Source organism: Triticum urartu, chromosome 2, assembly GCF_003073215.2.
Source record: "Triticum urartu cultivar G1812 chromosome 2, Tu2.1, whole genome shotgun sequence".
In the NCBI taxonomy this organism is placed as follows: Eukaryota; Viridiplantae; Streptophyta; class Magnoliopsida; order Poales; family Poaceae; genus Triticum; species Triticum urartu.
In genome coordinates, this window is record NC_053023.1 from 50629516 (window position 1) to 50647764 (window position 18249).

Genomic DNA, 18249 nt, shown 5'->3' on the forward strand with positions numbered 1-18249 from the left:
AAAGAGAAAACAAACTTGTGCTAGAACTGAATTGAGGAAGACTCCTAGCATGTTGCTGTTACATGCACAAAGGCCATATTGCTGAATCGGGGAAGGTCTTTTTGTGTGTGGCAATAACTGAGCAAGGTCTGGGAACTACCCCCAGAAGAAGATTTCAACCACACAGGACCTGACTAGCTCCTGCACCTGCTAAGTAAATCTGGTCTGACCTTGTATCCGGCTGTTATTTTAGAGGCAATGGCGCCTTGGAAATAACACAGTTAATGGTAAGTCTCAAATCTTTGCTTCAGCGCACTTCCTGCAAAACCACCTCCACTTCTCCAGTCTCACGCTGGAGAAGTTGACTTCTCTGTGTTGTTGCGTCCGCATTCTGGAATCTGGGCTGGTACGTATAGGGTATGTTTGGATGCTCGCACCATTTTTGGGTTTCCAGGGAATCTAGACAGGCAGAGCCTGATCTAGGCGATACGAGTTCTGAGCCATATTTTGCAAGTTGTTTGGTTGCGTGTGTTGCCTCTCCTCACATGAGAGTGGAAACAGAAGCACAACGTTTGGTTGCCTCTGTATGCTTTTCCAGATGCAACCTTTAGCTGTTTGGTTAGGTGCACATTAATGAGTGTCGTAATTAATACTTACAATATGAGTTGTGTGAAACAACGAGATGAAGTTAGGGTCAGAGAAAATTTCAAGCAAGCGATCACGTGCAATGAATTTGACGAAATTCATCTAAATAAATCCAAAGTTGAACATGAAATTGAGGAGTTACAGTTAACGAAACTTGGAATCAATTGCTGGAATGGAATTACATCGTCAATCCACATCTTTTTCACGTAGACCTCTCGCGAAAGCAGTGGATTGACAAAGTAGTTGAACAAGAGGGTATGTGAGAGAGGTTGAAGAAAATAAGTTCACACACATGAACACCCATGCTACAATAGAACGTGCATATTCATATATGACAGTCGAAACATAAAACTTACTATACGAAATTGTGTGACGGGAGAGATGAAACTACTTCTCAAAGAAAATTTCAAACGATCGCCGTGTGCGGCAATTTTGACAAATGCGCCTAAAAGAACTCTAAACATGCACACATAATTGAAGATTTACCGATAACAAGAATAAGAATAGAACGTTGATGTGCATCTTTTTTGTGTAGATTTTATCTTAAATTGAAGCACCATTGTATAGATTACAAGCGACAGATGGAGAAGATTAAGGAATACAACGGTGCTTCAAGACTGCGGTTCATCAACAGCACCTTCAGCCAGTGAGAATCCTTTTTTTTTTTTGAGACAAAGCCAATGTGAATGTGAATTTCCTTTTCTGGCCCCTGGAAACTGCGGACTCTTGAGGGCCGTGAAGTGGTTTGAGAACTGTGCGGGTCAATTTCTAACCAAACAAACAGCTTAGATTTGGACCCAGAATGCCTGCATCGTTCCAACCTCCAACCTTACGTGGCCCATTTCTGGAGTCCACCCCGTCTCCGTCGAACGGCGCTGTTGATTTAAACCAGTACCACATACAAGACAGTATATGTGAGGAATCTGATCTGGTAGTCATGTTTATATTTTAATGCATTAACATTGATATCATATATTATCCTCTAACAGTTTGTTTACAATATTTCTATGTGCAAGATATACCTGATGTTAATTGGGACGATGAGGACACCCAACGTGGCCTCAACACACGCATCCGGGGAACATCACATGATCATGGCGACATAGTTACATCATTAGTTACAGATTTCTTCAGAGGGAACGTTATTGGCCCATCTTTTATCCCCGAGGAGTCACAACCATACGCTTACAATTACGCATCAGGTTCGCAATAAGGATTCCAGACTCCACCACCTACGCAGGAGTCGTAGACACAGGAAGCCGAAGTGGAGTACGGCCGCGGTCTACATGTAACTCGACCACCTAATCGCTTGTTGCTTTCCGGTCCTAAGGAAAGGCCAGGTGGCCGTCGTCAACTAGGGTGATTCATCTATTCACGTGTGCGACCCATTGTATCTACATATCAGTATTAGACTTTTCGATTTAATCCAGTGTTTCCCGCCTATATCTCCCGCCATACTATCCCGCTTCACTTTTCGGCTTATGTTAGGCCAAAATAATTTTTTTTGGCTTATGAATACTGTGCAACCGTTTCCCTCCAACCCCTTCCCGCCATATCTTCCCGCCACCCGTTTCCCGCCAACCCCTTCCCGCCATATGTTCCCGCAATACCGCAGTCATTCTTTCGCGCCATTTTCTCCTCTCTACCTATAAAACCCCCTTCACACGGAGGTGGATAAGCAGTCCAGTGCAGTGTAGTCGAGATGTCTAGTTATCCTTTCGATCATAGTTTTCATCCTGGGATGAGCAGATGTGTTCTGAGCCTAGCCACCGATTTCAGGATGGGCAAAAGGATAGTTACATGGGACGAACTCACCGATAGTGACACCATAATGAATGAGTTGGCTCACGAATTACGTAGGTCTGGGTGGCTTGAAAGGACCTATGAGGAGGTACGTAAAGAACTTCTTAGGTTGCATGAAAGGTGGAAGAAGGTACTGGAGCCAAAGAGTGAAACTTTCAGAAGGACTGCAGCAAAGAATCCATATTTATGGACTGACGACAGCGAGGACGAAGATAATATCTTCATGCAGCCGCTTCCGGGTTCTGCATCGTCGAAGGGCAAGAGTTCTGGATCGTCCAAGGGCAAGAGTTCTGCATCCTGGAAGGGCAAGAGTTTTGCATCATCCAAGGGTAAGAATTCTGCATCCTCGAAGGGCAAGATTTCTGCATCGACGGAGGATGACTATGATGCCTTCATGTAGTTTTTAAGCTGTACACTACTGGAATCAGCTACTTTGCCATCTGCCAGCTCTTTGCCATCAGCTAGCGGACGACAAAGAAGCTCTTTGCCATCAGCTACCCGAAAGCAGACGGCAAAGAACTGGCTGATGGCAAAGAAAGCCTTTGCCATCAGCCAGCTCTTTGCTGTCCGCTAGCTAACGGCAAAGAATCTTTGCCGTCCGCTAGCAGACGGCAAAGAGGGAGGGGGGGCCCACTGAGGAGCTGGTTAAAAAATACTTAACGTCCCCCCGCTTTGCCGTCCGCCGCAGATGGCAAATATGAAGAAAAGCGGACGGCAAAGGAGGGCGGACGGCAAAGGCTACCCTAACTAACCTAACTAACGGCCGAGCCCCCTCCCCCGCCCGTTACTCATCTCTCTCCCTCGACCTCCTCCGCCCCCGCCCCCGCCGCCCCCGCCCCCGCCCCCGCCCCCCCGCCCTCCCCCCCGCCGCCCCCACCCCCCCCCCCCCCCCCCCCGCCCCCGCGCTGCCCGCCCCCCGCCCCCCCCCCCCGCCGCGCCCCGCCCCCCGCCGCCCGGCCATCCCACTGCCCCGGAGCCCGCCGCCCCCCCACCCACACCACCCCGGCGCCAGCGTCGCCCCCTGCTCCGGTGAGGTTTTTTTCTGTTTTTCTTTTTTTTGCTGTTTAATTCTTGTTTAATTGTTAGTGTTAGTGTTAGATTTAGTGTTAGAAAAGAAGAAAATTTAGTGTTAGTGTTAGAAAAAAGAATATGTAGAAGAAAAGAAGAAGAAGTGGAAAAAAGATGAAAAAGAAGAAAAGAAAAGAAGTAGAAAAAGATGAAAAAGAAGAAGAAGAAAAGAAGTAGAAGAAGTAGAAGAAGAAGAATAGAAGAAAAGAAAAGAAGTAAAAGAAGTAGAAAAAAGATGAAAAAAGAAGAAGAAGAAGAAGAAGAAGAAGAAGAAGAAGAAGAAGAAGAAGAAGAAGAAGAAAGGAAAGAAGAAGAAAGGAAAGAAGAAGAAGAAGAAGAAGAAGAAGAAGAAGAAGAAGAAGAAGAAGAAGAAGAAAGGGAAGAAGAAGAAGGATAGAAGAAGAAGAAGAAAGGAAAGAAGAAGAAAAAAGAAGAGAAGGAAAGAAGAAGAAGGATAGAAGGAAACACCCCGACACCCCGACCCCGACACCACACCCCGACACCTGACCCCGACACCCTGACCCCGACACCCCGACCCCGACACCACACCCCGACACACAGACCACGACACCACACCCCGACACCCCGACCCCGACACGACACCCTAACCTCGAAACAGCACCCCGACACCGACATGACACCCCGACCCCCTAAACCTCCCGAAAAGGTGCTCTTTGGCCTTCCAAAGGCCGACGGGGTTATATATTTGTGAATTATTAGTTAGGTCATATATTTTTCGATTTTGTTATGAAAAACATCATATATAATTGTGTTGATCGGGTAGATTTAAATGTGCAGTTGTTTCATCGCTGCGAGGTTTGGTGTTCGACGACCGCGCCGTGCGTTTGACGAGCTCTGCCCCTTCGTTCGTGGGTGAGCACAAATGACATGTCCTTCTCCCCCATTAATTATTTGATCTATTCCATGAAACTTGTAGCTAGCTATATATGTGTCTTGAATCATCAGTATGCGTAACCAATATGTGTCTCCCGTTCGAAAGCGTCATAGTTAATAAATATGCATGCATTTGCATTTATAACCTTGAATTCTTTCGATTGTCCACGCTATCCGACAGCCCGAGTATGTGTAGATTGGGTTCGTTTTCTCATATGCTTTGCTCTGGATCCGACGCATAAATTTCGTCAGTGCCTCCCCTGTTGTTCTCCGGGTACACATCCTCTCTGTTTATTGCAGAGACGTGTATCAGGAGAACAGCGGGGAGGTGCTGCCAAAATTTTGCGTCGGATCCGGAGCATAGCATGGGAAAATGAACCCAATCTACACATACACGGGTGGGATTAGGACCTATCATTACCTATTAGAGTGTAGGTTGCATGGACGTAATAAAATTGACAAAGTAGATCAACTGATGAATATATACATGGTGAATTACATATATAATTGTTGTGTGTCCAGTAGCTCTGAAAGTCAAGATGAGTGACCGTGCTTGGATGTATACCGGTCACACTGGTCAGAACAAATGGAGCGCTGAATGGTTCAAAAACTAAGGGGTTTGTGCAAGCCGCATTTGCAAATGGCGAGAGAAAACCTGGTGCCCCTGTTTCCGATGCGGCAATTGGGAAAAGAGGACAGAGGCAGAAATGGGTAAACACCTGCAGAAGAATGGTTTTACGCCTGATTATACGGTGTGGACATTTCATGGTGAGTCTACCCAACGTGACCGAGCTGAGGTGGATCATCGTCGCACCGACGAGCATGGTACCGGGATGGAAAACATGGTGCAAGGCTATGATGATGCTCGGGATTCAGACGAGGAGATGGAGGAATCTGCAAAGGCCTTCAATGAAATGTTGGAGTCTTCGAAACGTCCGCTCCACGAGCACACTGAGCTTTGTCAGTTGGATGCCATCTCACAAGTAATGGCTCTGAAGGCTCAGTTCAACTTGGGCAGAGAATGCTATGACGCAATTATGACAGTATTTGGACGCTTTCTACCCAAAGGCCATGCCTGCAAACCTGTACCAGTCGGAAAAAATCCTCCGTGCACTGAAGATGCCCTATGAGAAGATACATGCTTGTGAGAAAGGATGTGCCTTATTTAGGCTTGACTATGCGGACTTGAACTATTGTCCCATTTGAGGTCTTCCAGGTATAGTTAGACAACCTATGGGTGAGAAGACACAGACCAAATCCCGTTGTGTTCCGGTATGCAATTCGTACAAGACTTACGTTCATGGTCGAAGGAACGGCCAGAGATGACATCGCACAAAACAGGCAAAAGAACCGAACTAGATGACGCCAGAACAAATGTCATGTGAGTGGTGTTGCAGGCTGCTATACAGAGTGAGAGAGATAGAACGGAGAAACTTCTGGCGGAGGCGGCGGAGAGGCAGCGGGAGTTGGAGGAGAGGACGACAAAGATGATGGAGGAGGAGAGGGCACGGAATGACATGCAGGCAAGGGCCATGTACGAGCTCCTTGTGGTAAGTTTCTTCTGCAGATTAGCCAAAACATTCATGTAGTGTTTGTCTCATTACTAACTAGTATGACTGAGTCGTCAAAACCAAATGTGCAGTCTGTGTGCGAGAAGACAGGTCAGACCGCTCCGCCGATGCCAGTGATTGCTCCTGGGACCACGGTGAGTTTTATTTGAATGGACATTACTTGCTATTCTTAACATTTGAGTGTCATCATGCTAACAAGACATTGGAAATGATCTTTGGTGCAGCGTCACTCCAGACAAGCATCGCATGATCCTTTTCCAGCTACCGACACGAGCCACCCCGCTCCTACACCTCCTGGATCTTGGTAAGTTTATCTAGTGTTTTGCTTAACACATGCATAAAGACCTAGACTTAGCTTTATTTCCTCCAATGCTTACCATAATGACCTAGACTTAGCTTCTTCTCCTCCAAAATGACTTAATAAGCTTACTGACCTCCAAAACCATCCATTTTACCTAAGTTAGCTCTAAAACGATCTGTACTTAGCTTACTTATGTCAAAAATTGCATAATTAGCTTAGTTAGCTCATAGACGATCCATTTTACCTAAGTTAGCTCTAAAATGACCCATTTTACCTAGGTTAGCTTATAAATGATCCAGTTCATCCAAGTTAGCTCAAAAATGACCCATTTTACCTAGATTAGCTCCTAAATGATCCATTTTACCTACGTTAGCTTTAAAATTGACCCATTTCACCTAGGTTAACTCCAAAATGACCATCTTACCTAGGTTATCTCATAAACGATCCATTTCAACTAATTTAGCTCATAAACGATCCATTTCACCAAGTTAGCTAAAAAACGATCCATTTCACCTAAATTAGCTCTTAAATGATCCATTTCACCTAAGTTAGCTCAAAAAGATCCATTTCAACTAAATTAGCTCATAAATGATCCATTTCACCTAAGTTAGCTCAAAAACGATCCATTTCAACTAAGTTAGCTCATAAATGATCCATTTCACCTAAGTTAGCTAAAAAACGATCCATTTCACCTTAGTTACCTCAAAAACGATCCATTTGACCTTAGTTAGCTCATAAACGACCCATTCCAACTAAGTTAGCTCATAAATGATCCATTTCACCTTAGCTAGCTCATAAACGACCCATTTCAACTTAGTTAGCTCATATATGATCCATTTCACGTAAGTTAGCTCATAAATGACATACTCTTCTTGTTCTAGTCTTCTTCTTGTTCTACTCTTCTTGTTCTAGTCTTCTTCTTGTTCTACTCTTCTTCTTGTTCTACTCTTCTTGTTCTAACTTTCTTATTTTTCATTTTGCAGATTTCATTCACTTGACGAAAGCTTGCATAGATGGAGTGCTCCTTATCCCTTTCTCTGTTTCTTTTGTATCGTTGAACTATGCATGTATCGTTGGATGAAACTATTGTAATATATATGGTTGGATGCCTCTATGTTGAACTTGTTATGTATGATGGAACTATGCATGTAATATATATGGTTGGATGATGAAGTTATGTGTTGGATATCTTATATGTTTGCTCTGTAATGGCCTTTTGAAATATATCTATATATGTCATATATATTTGTGATGAAAATTGTTGGATTTAATAAAAAACAGATAAAAGAGCCAATATGCAGGCTCTTTGCCGTCTGCCACCGACGGCAACGGGCTCTTTGCCGTCTGCCGCGGACGGCAAAGAAGACACGTGGCATCCAGCTGTGCTTCCTGGGAGCTGACCCATTTGGTCAGTTTGCCTACAGTGGCAGACGGCAAAGACTTTGCCATCAGTGGCAGACGGCAAAGAACCTGCCATGTAGTGACGTGTAGATGACATCATACGGCGGACGGCAAAGACACTAGAAATTTTGCCGTCAGCGGCGGACGGCAAAGGCCTGCCATTAGCCACTTAACGGACTGACAGCGCAATTATTGCCGTCCGCTCTCTTTGCCGTCCGCCGCAGACGGCGAAGGGCCTTTGCCGTCAGCCATCAGGAAGCAGACGACAAAGTAGCTGTTTACCGTAGCCTACTTTGCCGGAGCCTTTTGCCGTCCGCGGCTGACGGCAAAGGCCTTTGCCATCCGCCGTTCATGCCTTTGCCGTCCGCCGTGGCAGACGGCAAAATAGCTGATTCCTGTAGTGGTATTCCAGTTCTACCGTTTAATTCAGATGTACTTGCGCTATTAGTTTGTACTGTCTTATTGTATGGCATTATGTTCTATCATAATTTCATTTTGTAGTTGTTGCACAATGTTCAATAATTAGTGGAGGGAAAGAAAATGCCACATTTTATTCTAAAACTATATATTTTTTGAATTACAACACGGTACAACTGAAAATAAGATGCATCGTACTATTGAAATAAAGCTACATTAAACTGCAGAAATTAAGATACATACGATTGAGAAATTTAAAATACTACCACAGGAATCTACTGAGTCCAGCGTGGATATTTTCCTTCTCCATCGTCTTCTTCAACTGCCTTGGCCTCACGAGCCCTTTCTTTCTTTCTCTATCTCTCCGCCTCATGAGACTCATTTCGCTGTCGTTCCTACTCCTCCATGCGACGAGCCTCTTCCCTATTTTTCTTTCCTAAATCCTAAAAAAGGGTGTTGCTCCGCATAGTATTCTTTTAACTCTCTCTCTCTCTTGCTCTGCTTTCTTCTCAGCTTCCGCCTTCTCGCGTCGCTCTTCCGCATAGAAACTATTCCACGCACGGCGACTTCTTTCACGAATCTCAGTCACTGCCCAAGCCGGCATCTCTGTGTCAATCCAATGATAGTACATGCACAGAGGCAAAGGAGACTACAACAAGAAACAAGAATGTTATTAAAGAATCAATCAAAATACCAACAATATCTATTCGTGATGGTTAAAGCATACCGGAGGCTTGTCGAACTCTGAAATAGCTACGTGTGGATCTTCCTCATAATTGGCGCATATGAAAAACTTCATGCCCAACCAATCTGAAAAATCCGTCACCTTCTTCACCTTGCAAAGATCATCACACCAACACCGCAGGACTTCCAACCCCGGAGGCGAACTTGCATTCTTCATTTTCCTCGGCCTAATGCTTTGATCCGAGCAAGGCAAACTCATACTGACTGAAAAAATGTGTTACACACTTCGCGCAGTGGCGATTTCGACGATGGCTGGACGAGGATGATGAGAGCCTCAGTGTCTCCTTTTATAGGCCCAGACGACAAATGACGGTGAGAAAATAAGCGCGAACAGATGAAATTAGGCGGGAAATTTTTGGATCCCTGTAGTGTCGGCACAACAGGTTTCCGTAGTATCGAATTCCCGCAGCGAATGAGTGATTCGCACAGTGCCATCGCATCCGCTGAAGAAAGCCGGAGTGATTCCCGGGTAGCAGCAGGGCATCAAAGTCGTCACTCATTAGATTCCTGCCCATCAAATTCATCGTCGTTCGCGCACGTTGGAATCAGTGCCGTCTGCAACAGGGAACCTGTCGCGCGTGCAGCAGCAATAGAGGAGCCGCCTCCTGCGGTGGCGGCCTGGCCCACGCCTCGGCCCGCGTGCAGCAGGGGCTGTCGGCCAGGGAGCGGCAGCCGCAACGCTCGCCGCCTCGCCCGGTGGCAGTGTGGCCCACAATGTGTGGCTCGTTCCGTCTCGGCCGCTGGCGCTGTACAAACACGTTATACCCCGCACGGCCGCCTCCTGCCGTGGCGGCAGGGCCCACCGGCTCCTGCCGTGGCAGCAGGTGCCACGTGTCACCTACCGCGCCTGCCGCCACGGGCCAGGGGGCCTTTTTTGTCAAATTCATCTGCATGTGATCCTTTTTGGCAATTCGCTCGCATAGGTTGTCTCTTTCGACAAAAAATCTGAGTTCTCTATATATACACCTCACCATAGACTTCCACCCTTCACAAGTCAGAACCCAACTTGCAAACCATACACGACAATGCCCTGCCATGGCCATCACCACCACCAACGGTGCCGCTGCGCCAACCCATGCCGCGAACGGCACGGGCAACCAGGCCGGCCGCGACCACGTGGTCCTGTTCCCGTTCATGGCCAAGGGCCACACCCTGCCACTGCTTCACTTCACCAGGGCGCTCACCGAGCACCAAAAGAACCTCCGCATCACCATGATCGTCATGCCCGCCAACCTCGCCTTCGCCCGCAGCCGCCTCCCGGCGTCGGTGCGGCTCGCCGTTCTCCCATTCCCGTCACTGCCGCCACTGCCATCCGGCGTCGAGTCCACGGACACCCTGCCTGGCCTGGACCTATACCCGATGTTCCTGCACGCCACGGCGCTCCTGCGGGAGCCCTTCGCGGAGTTCTGATACGTCTCCAACGTATCTATAATTTTTGATTGTTCCATGCTATTATAGTATCTGTTTTGGATGTTCATGGGCTTTATTGCACACTTTTATATTATTTTTGGGACTAACCTATTAACCCAGAACCTAGTGCCAGTTTCTGTTTTTCCTTGTTTTAGAGTATCGCAGAAAAGGAAAATCAAATGGAGTCCAATTGACCTGAAACTTCACGAAACTTATTTTTGGACCAGAACAAGCCCACGGAGTATCGGAGATGGACAAGGAGAGTCCCGGGCTGCCCACGAGGGTGGGGGCGCGCCCACCCCCTAGGCGCGCCCCCTGCCTCGTGGACAACCCAGAGATCCACCGACGTAGTTCTTCCTCATATATATACACCCATATACCCTAAAAACTTTGGGGAGCACAATAGATCGGGAGTTCCGCCGCCAGAAGCCTCTGTAGCCAATGAAAACCAATCTAGACCCGTTTCGGCACCCTGCCGGAGGGGGCAATCCCTCTCCGGTGGCCATCTTCATCATCCCGGCGCTCTCCATGATGAGGAGGGAGTAGTTCTCCCTCGGGACTGAGGGTATGTACCAGTAGCTATGTGTTTGATCTCTCTCTCTCCCTCTCTCTCTCGTGTTCTTGAGGTGATACGATCTTGATGTCTCGCGAGCTTTGCTATTATAGTTGGATCTTACGATGTTTCTCCCCCTCTACTCTCTTGTAATGGATTGTGTTTTCCTTTTGAAGTTATCTTGTCAGATTGAGTCTTTAAGGATTTGAGAACACTTGATGTATGTCTTGCGTGGGATACCCGTGGTGACAATGGGGTACTCTATTGATCCACTTGATGTATGTTTTGGTGATCAACTTGCGGGTTCCGCCCATGAACCTATGAATAGGGGTTGGCACATGTTTTCGTCTTGACTCTCCGGTAGAAACTTTGGGGCACTCTTTGAAGTACTTTGTGTTGTTTGAATAGATGAATCTGAGATTGTGTGATGCATATCGTATAATCATACCCACGGATACTTGAGGTGACATTGGAGTATCTAGGTGACATGAGGGTTTTGGTTGATTTGTGTCTTAAGGTTTTATTCTAGTACGAACTCTATGATAGATTGAACGGAAATAATAGCTTCATGTTATTTTACTACGGTCTCTTGAATAGATCGATCAGAAAGGATAACTTTGAGGTGGTTTCGTACCCTACCATAATCTCTTCGTTTGTTCTCCGCTATTATTGACTTTGGAGTGACTCTTTGTTGCATTTTGAGGGATAGTTATATGATCCAATTATGTTATTATTGTTGAGAGAACTTGCACTAGTGAAAGTATGAACCCTAGGCCTTGTTTCAACGCATTGCAATACCGTTTACGCTCACTTTTACCATTAGTTACCTTGCTGTTTTTATATTTTCAGATTACAAAAACCTTTATCTACCATCCATATTGCACTTGTATCACCATCTCTTCGCCGAACTAGTGCACCTATACAATTTACCATTGTATTGGGTGTGTTGGGGACACAAGAGACTCTTTGTTATTTGGTTGCAGGGTTGCTTGAGAGAGACCATCTTCATCCTATGCCTCCTACGGATTGATAAACCTTAGGTTATTCACTTGAGGGAAATTTGCTATTGTCCTACAAACCTCTGCACTTGGAGGCCCAACAACGTCTACAAGGAGAAGGTTGTGTAGTAGACATCAAGCTCTTTTCTAGCGCCGTTGCCGGGGAGGTTAGCGCTTGAAGGTATATCTTTAGATCTTGCAATCGAATCTTTTTGTTTCTTGTTTTAGCACTAGTTTAGTTTATAAAAGAAAACTATAAAAATGGAATTGAGTTTACCTCATACGCTTCATCTTTTTAATATCTTTCGTGAGTATGATGGGAAGGAAAATTGTGCCAAAGTGTTAGAAGAAGAATGCATTAGAATGTTTGACACTTAATATTTGAATGATGAGCATGATTGCAATGTTGTTAGTATGAATTCTTTGAATATCCATGATGCTAATGATATGCAAAGCCACAAGCTTGGGGATGCTATGTTTGATGAAGATGATATTTTTTGTCCCCCAAGTTTTGATGAGCAAATCTATTATGATGAAAGCATGCCCCCTATTTATGATGATTATTGTGATAACTTGTATGCTGTAAAGAATAATTATATCCATGAAACTTGTCATTATGATTTATCTTTCAATTGGATTATGCCTCACATGATAGTTATTTTGTTGAGTTTGCTCCCACTACTATTCATGAGAAGAAATTTGCTTATGTGGAGAGTAATAAAAATTCTATGCTTGTAGATCATGAAAAAAATGCTTTATGTGATGGTTATATTGTTGAATTCATTCATGATGCTACTGAAATTTATTATGAGGGAGGAATATATGCTTTTACATATTGCAAGAATATCAAGTTTCCTCTCTATGTGCTTAAAGTTTTAAAGTTATCCTTGTTTTACCTTCCTATGCAAGTTGATTCTTGTTCCCACAAGTTGTTTGCTCACAAAATCCCTATGCATAGGAAGTGTGTTAGGCTTAAATGTGCTAGTCATATTTTTCAAGATGCTCTCTTTATGTTACAATTCTTATTTTTTATGTGAGCATCATTGAAATCATCATGCCTAGCTAGGGGCATTAAACGATAGCACTTGTTGGGAGGCAACCCAATTTTTATTTTTTTCCTTGCTTTTTTCTCCTTTTTAGTAATAAATAATTCATCTAGAATATGTTTAGATGTGGTTTTATGTTTTTAATTAGTGTTTGTGCCAAGTAAAACTGTTGGGAAGACTTGGGGAAAGTCTTGTTGATCTTGCTGTAAAAAAACAGAAACTTTAGCGCTCACGAGAATTGCTGCCATTTTTTATTGGAGAGCGATATTTAGTTAATTCTTTTTGAAGATGATTAATATATAAATTCCTCACTTCCAGAAATTTAATTTAGAATTTTTGGGGTTCCATAAGTATACGTTTGATACAGATTACTACAGACTGTTCTGTTTTTGACAGATTCTGTTTTCTATGTGTTGTTTGCTTATTTTGATGAATCTATGAGTAGTATCGGAGGGTATGAACCATAGATAAGTTGGAATACAGTAGATATTACACCAATATGAATTTAGAATGAGTTAATTACAGTACCTAAGTGGTGATTTATTTTCTTATACTAACGGAGCTTACGAGTTTTCTGTTAAGTTTTGTGTTGTGAAGTTTTCAGGTTTTGGGTAAAGATTCGATGGACTATGGAATAAGGAGTGTCAAGAGCCTAAGATTGGGGATTCCCAAGGCACCCCAAGGTAATATTCAAGGACAACCAAAAGCCTAAGCTTGGGGATGACCCGGAAGACATCCCCTCTATCGTCTTCGTTCATCGGTAACTTTACTTGGAGCGTCATTTTATTTTATTTAGTTTTGCTTGCTGCTTGAATAAAATACCACGATCTGAAATTCTTAAATGTTAGAGAGTCTTCATATAGTTGCATAATTATTCGACTACTCATTGATCTTCACTTATATCTTTTGGAGTAGTTTGTTGTTGCTCTAGTGCTTCACTTATATCTTTTTAGAGCACGGTGGTGGTTTTATTTTATAGAAATTAATGAACTCTCATGCTTCACTTATATCATTTTGAGAGTCTTTAGAACAGCATGGTAGTTTGCTTTGGTTATGAAACTAGTCCTAATATGATGGGCATCCAAGAGGGATATAATAAAAACTTTCATATAGAGTGCATTGAATACTATGAGAAGTTTGATACTTGATAATTGTTTTGAGATATTAAGATGGTGATATAAGAGTCATGCTAGTTGAGTAGTTGTGAATTTGAGAAATACTTGTGTTGAAGTTTGTGATTCCTGTAGCATGCACGTGTGGTGAACCGTTATGTGATGAAGTCGGAGCATGATTTATTTATTTATTGTCTTCCTTATGAGTGGCGGTCGGGGACGAGCGATGATCTTTTCCTACCAATCTATCCCCCTAGGAGCATGCGTGTAATATTTTGTTTCATTAACTAATAGATTTTTTCAATAAGTATGTGTGTTTTCTTTATGACTAATGTTGAGTCCATGGATTATACGCACTCTCACCCTTCCACCTTTGCTAGCCTCTCTAGTACCGCGCAACTTTCGCCGGTATCTTACACCCACCATATACCTTCCTCAAAACAGCCACCATACCTACCTATTACGGCATTTCCATAGCCATTTCGAGATATATTGCCATGCAACTTTCCACCGTTCCGTTTATTATGACACGCTTCATCATTGTCATATTGCTATGCATGATCATGTAGTTGACATTGTATTTGTGGCAAAGCCACCGTTCATAATTTTTTCATACATGTCACTCATGCATCATTGCACATCCCGGTACACCGCCGAAGGCATTCATATAGAGTCATATCTTGTTCTAAGTATCGAGTTGTAATTCTTGAGTTGTAAGTAAATAAAAGTGTGATGATCATCATTATTAGAGCATTGTCCCAGTGAGGAAAGGATGATGGAGATTATGATTCCCCCACAAGTCGGGATGAGACTCCGGACGAAAAAAAGAAAAAAAAGAAAGGCCAAAAAAAGAGAGAAGTCCCAAAAAAACAAAAAAATGAGAGAAAAAGAGAGAAGGGGCAATGCTACTATCCTTTTACCACACTTGTGCTTCAAAGTAGCACCATGATCTTCATGATAGAGAGTCTCCTATGTTGTCACTTTCATATACTAGTGGGAATCTTTCATTATAGAACTTGGCTTGTATATTCCAATGATGGGCTTCCTCAAAATGCCCTAGGTCTTCGTGAGCAAGCGAGTTGGATGCACACCCACTTAGTTTCTTTTTGAGCTTTCATACACTTATAGCTCTAGTGCATCCGTTGCATGGCAATCCCTACTCACTCACATTGATATCTATTGATGGTCATCTCCATAGCCCATTGATATGCCTAGTTGATGTGAGACTATCTTCTCCTTTTTGTCTTCTCCACAACCACCATTCTATTCCACCTATAGTGCTATGTCCATGGCTCACGCTCATGTATTGCGTGAAGATTGAAAAAGTTTGAGAACATCAAAAGTATGAAACAATTTATTGGCTTGTCATCGGGGTTGTGCATGATTTAAATATTTTGTGTGATGAAGATGGAGCATAGCCAGACTATATGATTTTGTAGGGATAACTTTCTTTGGCCATGTTATTTTGAGAAGACACGATTGCTTTGTTAGTATGCTTGAAGTATTATTATTTTTATGTCAATATTACACTTTTGTCTTGAATCCTATGGATCTGAATATTCTTGCCACAATAAAGAGAACTACATGGATAAATATGTTAGGTAGCATTCCACATCAAAAATTCTGTTTTTATCATTTACCTACTCGAGGACGAGCAAGAATTAAGCTTGGGGATGCTGACACGTCTCCAACGTATCTATAATTTTTTATTGTTCCATGCTATTATATTATCTGTTTTGGATGTTTATGTGCTTTATTATACACTTTTTTATTATTTTTGGGACTAACCTATTAACCCAGAGCCCAGTGCCAGTTTCTGTTTTTTCCTTGTTTTTGAGTATCGCAGAAAAGGAAAATCAAACGGAGTCCAATTGACTTGAAACTTCATGGAACTTATTTTTGGACCAGAAGAAGCCCACGGAGTATTGGAGATGGACCAGGAGAGTCACGGGATGCCCACAAGGGTGGGGGGCGCGCCCCTGCCTCGTGGACAGCCCGGAGATCCACTGACGTACTTCTTCCTCCTATATATACCCATATACCCTAAAAACTTCGGGGAGCACAATAGATCGGGAGTTCTACCGCCAGAAGCCTCCGTAGCTACCGAAAACCAATCTAGACCCATTCCGGCACCCTGCCAGAGGGGGCAATCCCTCTCCGGTGGCCATCTTCATCATCCCGGCGCTCTCCATGACGAGGAGGGAGTAGTTCTCCCTCAGGGCTGAGGGTATGTACCAGTAGCTATGTGTTTGATCTCTCTCTCTCTCTCGTGTTCTTGAGGTGATACGATCGTGATGTATCACGAGCTTTGCTATTATAGTTGGATCTTATGATGTTTCTCCCCCTCTACTCTCTTATAATGGATTGAGTTTTCCCTTTGAAGTTATCTTATCGGATTGAGTCTTTAAGGATTTGAGAACACTTGATGTATGTCTTGCGTGGGATACCTGTGGTGACAATGGGGTATTCTATTGATCCACTTGATGTATGTTTTGGTGATCAACTTGTGGGTTCCGCCCATGAACCTATGCATAGGGGTTGGCACACGTTTTCGTCTTGACTCTCCGGTAGAAACTTTGGGGCACTCTTTGAAGTACTTTGTGTTGGTTTGAATAGATGAATCTGAGATTGTGTGATGCATATCGTATAATCATACCCACGGATACTTGAGGTGACATTGGAGTATCTAGGTGACATTAGGGTTTTGGTTGATTTGTGTCTTAAGGTGTTATTCTAGTACAAACTCTATGATAGATTGAACGGAAAGAATAGCTTCATGTTATTTTACTACGGACTCTTGAATAGATCGATCAGAAAGGATAACTTTGAGGTGGTTTCGTATCCTACCATAATATCTTCTTTTGTTCTCCGCTATTAGTGACTTTGGAGTGACTCTTTGTTGCATGTTGAGGGATAGTTATATGATCCAATTATGTTATTATTGTTGAGAGAACTTGCACTAGTGAAAGTATGAACCCTAGGCCTTGTTTCAACGCATTGCAATACCGTTTACGCTCACTTTTACCATTAGTTACCTTGCTGTTTTTAGATTTTCAGATTACAAAAACCTTTATCTACCATCCATATTGCACTTGTATCACCATCTCTTCGCCGAACTAGTGCACCTATACAATTTACCATTGTATTGGGTGTGTTGGGGACACAAGAGACTCTTTGTTATTTAGTTGCAGGGTTGCTTGAGAGAGACCATCTTCATCCTATGACTCCTACGGATTGATAAACCTTAGGTCATTCACTTGAGGGAATTTTGCTACTGTCCTACAAACCTCTGCACTTGGAGGCCCAATAACGTCTACAAGAAGAAGGTTGTGTAGACTGTGGTAGACATCAAGTTCATGGCGTCGCTCCCGGCCCCGCCGCTCGTGCTCATTTCCGACTTCTTCCTCGGGTTCACGCACCGCATTGCGGCCGACGCAGGCGTCCACCGCATCGTGTTCCACGGCATGTCCTGCTTCTCCATGGCCACCTGCAAATCGCTCATCCCGAGCCCACCGTCGTCCAGCGCCCAGCACGGCACAAGCTTCCACGTGTCCCGCATGTCGGAATACGTAAGGATCATGGCTACGGATGTCCCGGACATGATCGCCAAGATCGCCGACGCCGAGGATCCAGTGACACGGTTCCTTATCGATGACATCGACGACTCTGACGGGCACAACTGGGGCGTCCTGGTCAACAGCTTCGCCATGTTGGAGGAGGACTACGTATCGGCCTTCATGTCGTTCTACCAGCCAGACGCGCGCGCCTGGCTGGCAGGCCCTCTGTTTCTCGCTGCCGGAGCATGTGGAAGAGCAGGACCCCAAGGGGTGCCTCGCCTGGCTCGACGAGATGGCGGAGCGATCGGAGTCAGTGATCTACTTGTCATTTGGCATGCGGGCCCATGTCTCCGACGAGCAGCTTGACGAGCTGGCGCTCGGGATGGTGCAATCCGGCCACCCCTTCCTCTGGGCCGTCCGGTCCGGCACGTGGTCGCCGCCGATGGACGCGGGGCCACACGGAAGGATCGTCCGCAGGTGGATCCCACAGAGGAGCGTGCTAGCTTGTTAGACTGTATAGCCTCCGTATTCATACGTGTATATTGTAATGTTGTATCCCACTCATTTAAACTAATAATGAGTATCCCACTCATTTATAAACTAATAATGAGGTTGGGCAACTCGCTCCCAGGGCGCTCCCTCGATGGCAAGATTTGTTGACCGTTCAATTTTAGTCAACCCGGTCTTTTTTTGTTCTTGTCCGTTCGATGGTCGTTGCATTTTCACTTGTGTGTTTTCACCCGCCGGTAG

At 44.4% G+C, this 18249-nt stretch overlaps 1 pseudogene; it reads left to right on the plus strand.

The window, feature by feature from the left end:
- The first annotated feature begins 9858 nt into the window (after positions 1 to 9858).
- LOC125534972 lies at positions 9859 to 18010 on the plus strand (annotated as a pseudogene).
- Positions 18011 to 18249: the final 239 nt, after the last annotated feature.